This window comes from Triticum urartu, chromosome 6A (assembly GCF_056163025.1).
Source record: "Triticum urartu cultivar PI428250 chromosome 6A, HENAU_Tu73, whole genome shotgun sequence".
NCBI lineage: Eukaryota > Viridiplantae > Streptophyta > Magnoliopsida > Poales > Poaceae > Triticum > Triticum urartu.
The window spans coordinates 335,671,869-335,677,925 of NC_141878.1; positions in this window are offsets into that span (position 1 = coordinate 335,671,869).

A 6,057-nucleotide genomic window follows, 5' to 3' on the forward strand; every position below is an offset into this window, starting at 1 on the left:
GCCTGCGGGGCCACCTCGGGGAAACATGAGGGTTGGTTTTACTCATAGCTAGTCTCATCCATTGTGCCCCGAGAACGAGATACGTGCAGCTCCTACCTGGATTTGTCGGCATATTTGGGTGGTTTTACTGGTTTAGTTTTACCATTGTCGAGATGTCTTGTAACCGGGATTCCGAGTCTGATTGGATTGTCTTGGGAGAAGGAATATCCTTCGTTGACCGTGAGAGCTTATGATGGGCTAAGTTGGGACACCCCTGTAGGGATTTGAATTTTCGAAAGCCATGCCCAAGCGTGGACGCGGTCGTCTCCGCAAGCACACCGCGACCCCCGCCGCGGCCCCACGCAGCCGTGGTGGTGCCGCTTCACGGGGAAGGGGTCGCTCTGGTCGTGGCGGTCCCGTTGATGAAGGGCCGTGGTCGTGCAGCCTCCCCGGCAGCGCTTCCACTCGGCGGAGATGCTGCCGGAGTTCGTCGTCTGGTCGGAGAACCCGGCCGGCAACTGGCTTCAGCTCCCGCACTTCTTCGCCGACGAGCTGCCGGCCGCGGGTCCAGGTGGGCTTTGGCTACAGGCAGACGGCTGTAGCAGTAGGGCTTCCTTGGTCGCGGTCAAGGTCTCCGCCGTGGGCAATATAGCTCTGGCCCGCGGTTGGCAGACGTTCGCCCGCACGCGCGGCCTGGGCAGGCGATGCACCCTCCACTTCAAGTACGACGGCGACGCGACCCTCTATGTGAGGGTGTTTGGGGAAGATGGTCGCCGCGCCGGGTGCTGCCCCGAGGTGAACGACGGCGAGGAGCTGCTCGGCCTTGGCGACGACCGCGACGAGGATGAGGGCGAACCCGCCCTCGGTGCCGACCGCGTCTCGTCCGGCTATGGCAGCTCTTCCCCCAACGACAGCTCCAACAGTGGTGGCTACGACCAGACGCCACGCCGCTGTGCCCGCTTCGAAGACGGTGGCAGGTCATCTCGTCGCCGCGCCTCCATGAAGCGTGAGGAGGGGTCCAGTTGAGCTCAGGAAGGCGCTGGGGCCTGCCCCCATGGACCGCTGTAGGCGCCACTTTTATTTTGTACTTATTTTCCTTCCTGCATCAGAAAGAAACCAGAATGGGCCCCGGAGGGGCGTGTATCGAACTGTGATCTCAATTGTTATGTTGTGTTTGCCATTCCTATGCTGTGTCGCAACATCATTGTTTTATGTAGGGATAACTTAGCTCGACTTGTTTTGAGTGGCCTCCTCCTCACGAGGCGCTTGCTTCCTGGTACGTGTGGAGGCCTACTTGACCTGATATGCGCTTAGGAACTGCAAAAAATTCGTCAAGAGGTTTATCGTTCACCCGGGGTTTGGTCATACGCGCCACTGGTCTTGACCCGCTGCTTCGTGTCGCGATACCCGTGGGGCACGGATTAGAAGAGGTGTGCCAACTTGTGGGCTCGAACGAGGGTGCCTCGCGAAAAGATAGAAGGAGGAAGCTCACGAAGGTACGTGTTCAGCCCCCTTGCGAGGGACGTGAGGGAGAGTACAGGTCGACCAAAGAGATGAAGGCAGAAATAGAGGCAGAAAGCGATATGACGGGACCAGCAAGAGACACCAGAAAGAAAATTTCAATTAAAAGAGGGGTGAGCCAACTTTGGAAAGCAAATGAAAAGTTGCGTCTGGCACCTAGTCTAGTCTTCGACGTCTTCTCACCAGCGCGGAGCTAAGTACTGCCACTCGGCGTGGGAGGGAGCCCCCGAGGCCCAAGGGCGGCACTCCTAAGGCTCCGGGGCGTGTACGACCCCACTCGTTATTACGTGAGAGTGTCACGGGCGGCGATTCCTCACAGGCACGGGGCCTTGCTTCATAGGCACTGGGCCTTTATTCACAGGCACCGGGCCTTCTTCACAGGCACTAGGCGTTTCTTCATGGGTAGAACTTTCGGAGGTGTAGGATGTTCCAGGCGTTCTGGACGGGTACCCCGTCCTGCGTCTCCAGGTGCGTGGCGCCAGGCCTGGATACGTGGACGACCTTGAACGGGCCCTCCCACATGGGTGAGAGCTTATGCAGCCCCTCCCTGGAGAGCACCCGCCTCAGGGCGAGGTCACCCACCTCAAGAGTCCTGGAGCGGACGCTGCGAAAGTGGTACCGCCGCAGTGCCTGCTGGTATCTTGTCGCCCGTAGTGCGGCTTCGCGGTGATGTTCCTCCCCTAGCACGAGGTCCATCCCCCGCGTGGCGTCTTGCTGCGTCTCATCAAACGCCAGGACCCGTGCGGAGTGATGCTTGACCTTGTGAGGGAGGACTGCTTCTGCTCCGTAGACGAGGAAGTACGGGGTTTCGCCCATTGGCTTCATGGCGGTGGTGCGGATCGACCACATCATGGACTGGAGCTCGTCGTGCCAGCCCCTGCCGCAGGCTTCGAGCTTCTTCTTGAAGGTCCTAGTCTTGAGGCCCCTCAAGAACTCCGCGTTGGCACGTTCGGCCTGGCCATTGCTCCTGGGGTGTGCTACCGAGGCGTAGTAGATCTACGTTCCAAGTTTAGCATGATATGACTTCAAGAGATTACTAGTGAACTGCGAGCCATTATCGGTGATGATGCGGTTGGGGACTCCAAAACGGCTCACGAGGCCCTTGATGAACTTGACTGCAGAGCCAACTGGGATGGCACGAACGGCTTCAACCTCCGGCCACTTAGTGAACTTGTCGATGGCGACGTAGAGGTATCGATAGCCCCCAGGCGCCCGAGGAAACATGCCTAGAATATCCATCCCCCAAACTGCGAACGACCACGAGAGTGGAATGGACTGGAGGCCCTGAGCTGGCTAATGGATCTGCTTGGCGTGGAATTGGCAGGCCTAGTAGGACTTCACCAGCTCAGCTGCGTCGCTGAGCGCCGTAGGCCAGTAGAATCCACTTCGGAATGCCTTGCCGACGAGGGTTCGCGACGACGAGTGGTGCCCGCAGTCCCCGCCGTGCATGTCGGCTATCAGCTCTTTCCCCTGTTCCCTGGAGATACAACATAGTGAAATGTCATTTGGTCTCTTCCTGTATAACTCACCATCCCAGATGCAGTATGTTGTGGCCTGACGGGCCACGCGCTCCGCCTCCTCCTCCTTCTCCGGCAACGTCCCTTGCATCAGGTATCCCTTGAATTCCTTGGTCCAGCATCCCTCCTGAGGCTCGAGCGCCAGGAGTAGGCGCGCTCCCGAGGTCGGGCCATAGGCCGGGGCTCCTGTGGCAGGCGGCTGCGGGAGTTCCTCCCGAGACTGCGCTGTTCTTGAAAGCGGTGGCGTTGCTGATGGCTTGAAGAGCCGCTCCTTGAAAACGTCAGGCTCCTGGGGCTGTCGCTTGGATGCTCTTCTGGTGATGTTGTTAGCTTCCTGGTTGGTGCCACGGGGCACATGTTGCAACTCCAAGCCCAGAAATTGCTTCTCCATCTTGCGCACCTCCGTGAGGTATGCTTCCATGTGCTCGTCCTTCGGCTCGTATAACTTGTTGGAGAAGTTGACGAGGAGCTGTGAGTCGCCCCTGATAGTGAGACGCTTCACCCCCAGCGTCGCGGCAGCCTTTAGGCCAGCTATGAGGCCTTCGTATTCTGCAATGTTGCTAGAGACCTTCTCGCCCTGCTGGAAGCAAAGCTACATGGTGTAGTAGAGCTTGTCCTGAGTGGGCGAGATGAGCACTGCTCCAGCCCCCGCGCCCTGGCGCGCGAAGGCACCATCGAAATACATGACCCAGCCGTCGGGCGCCTCGCTTCCCGGTGAGTGGGACCGGTCTTCGGCTACTTCAAGCGCCGGGGCATCTGTCCATTCTGCCACAAAATCAGCGAGCGCAGCTCCCTTGATAACCCTGGTAGTACTGAACTCCAACTGGAATGATTGCAACTCGATGTTCCACTCAGCGACCCTTCCAGCAGAGTTGGGGCTCCTGAGCACTCTTTCCAATGCGTAGGCTGAGATGACCTTGATGGGGTGGCCTTGAAAGTAGTGCCGCAGATTTCATGAGGCCAGCAGGAGCGTGAGCAGGAGCTTCTAAGGCATGGGGTACCATGCTCTTGCGTCCCGTAACACCGTGCCGACGAAGTATACCGAGTGCTCGACGAGGGTAGGCATGCTGATGAGGCTTGCGTCTTCCGGAAGCTGGGGTGCCTCCTGAGGTGGTGGAGCCCCCGACGCTTGATCGCTTGCCGAGGCCTTTGGGGGTTCGAGAGAGTTGTCCTGCTGAGCTTGCTCTTCTGCTGCTACTGCGGCGGCCCTTGTGGCGCCCTTCTGGTCTTGCATCGTCTTTGCTGGAGGCGTGGCATGGCGCGATGCGCCCTTGTCTTGGTGTTCTTCCTGGACCACCACCAGTGCCGCGCTGGCTGAGTACGGGGTGGCGGCAAGATAGAGCACTAGGGGCTCGCGAGGTTGTGGCGCTACCATCACTGGAGGGCTGGTCAGGTATCTCTTGAGGTCTTGAAAAGCTTGGTCGGCCTCTGGGGTCCACTCGAACGGGCCTTTCTCTTTCATCAGCTTGAAGAAGGGTAGGGCATGCTCTCCCAGCTTGGAGATGAAGCGCCCCAACGCAGTCACCCGACCAGCCAACTTCTGCATTTCCTTGAGGGTCTGCGGTGGACTCATGTCTTCAATGGCCTTGACCTTCTCTGGGTTGGCCTTGACCTTCTCTGGGTTGGCTTCGATCCCCCTGTGGGACACCAGGAAACCCAGAAGCTTGCCAGAAGGGACGCCAAACATGCATTTCTCCGAGTTGAGCCGCAAGTCTACCTGGTGGAGGCTTTCAAAGGTCTCCTCCAGGTCTTGGATCAAGGTCCCCGCCTCCCGAGACTTCACCATGATGTCGTCAACGTAGGCTTCAGCGTTTCTCCCGAGCTGCCACCCTAAGGCGATGTGCATAAGCCGCTGGAAAGTTGCGCCCGTGTTGTGCAGCCCGAACGACATGCAAGTGTAGCAGTACACCCCACACGGGGTCAGGAAGGCCGTCTTCTCCACATCTTCTACCGCCATCTTGATCTGGTGATATCCTGAGAACGCATCCAGGAAGCATAGCAAGCCGCACTCGGCGGTGGAGTCGACGATCTGGTCGATACGTGGAAGCGGGAACGGATCTTGGGGGCAGACCTTGTTGAGGTTGGTGAAGTCGATGCACATCCGCTCCTTCCCGCCTTTCTTGGGGACGACGACAGGGTTTGCCAGCCACTTGGGGTACCGAACCTCGCGAATGACACCCGCAGCCTCCAACTTGCGGGTTTCTTGGACGATGAAAGCTTGCTTCTCCGTGGACTGCCGCCTCGCCTTCTGCTTCACGGGGCGTACGTTGGGGCACACCTTCAGGTGGTGCTCTATTACCTCTCTTGGGACCCCTACCAGCTGATCGGGCTCCCAAGCGAACACTCCCTTGTTTGCACGCAAGAACTTCACTAGCGCCTCCTCCTGACCAGGCTCAAGGTTGGCGCCTATGGTAAAGGTTGCCCCTGAGGACCCGTCCTCCTCGACCGACACTTGCTTGGTTTCTGCCTTTTCCTGAGTGAAGAATTGCTTCTTCTTGGTTGGTGCAGCTCCCTTGGCCTTGGAGGTATCCGCATCGGCGGGTCGTGCTGTCGCGACGGTCTTGAGGGCAAGCTTGAGCACCGCCAGTGCCTCCTTGGCGTCCCCCTTGATGGTGAGGACACCTTCACTCCCCGGCATCTTCATGAGGTTGTAAGAAGGATGGGTTGCTGCCATGTACTGGGCCAGAGCTGGGTACTCGAGGATGGCGTTGTACGGGAGGCCAATGCAGGCGATGTCGAAGTCGATGAGCTCGGTGCGGTAGTTGTCGCGCGTGCCGAAGGTCACAGGGAGGCGCATCTGCCCCAGGGAGCGGGCGGAGCCCCCACCAACCCCCGAGGAGGGCTTGCTGGGGCGGAGACGCTCGAACGGTATGTGAAGGAGGCTGAAGGCCTCGACGGAGAGCACATTGAGGCCGGCGCCGCCGTCGTCGACCGTCTTGGTGATGGATACGTGGCAGATGGTGGGCGCGCACAACATCGGGAGCGCACCCGAGCCGAGGTGGAGGCGGGATGATCCTCTGAGTCGAAGGTGGGGTCGGCC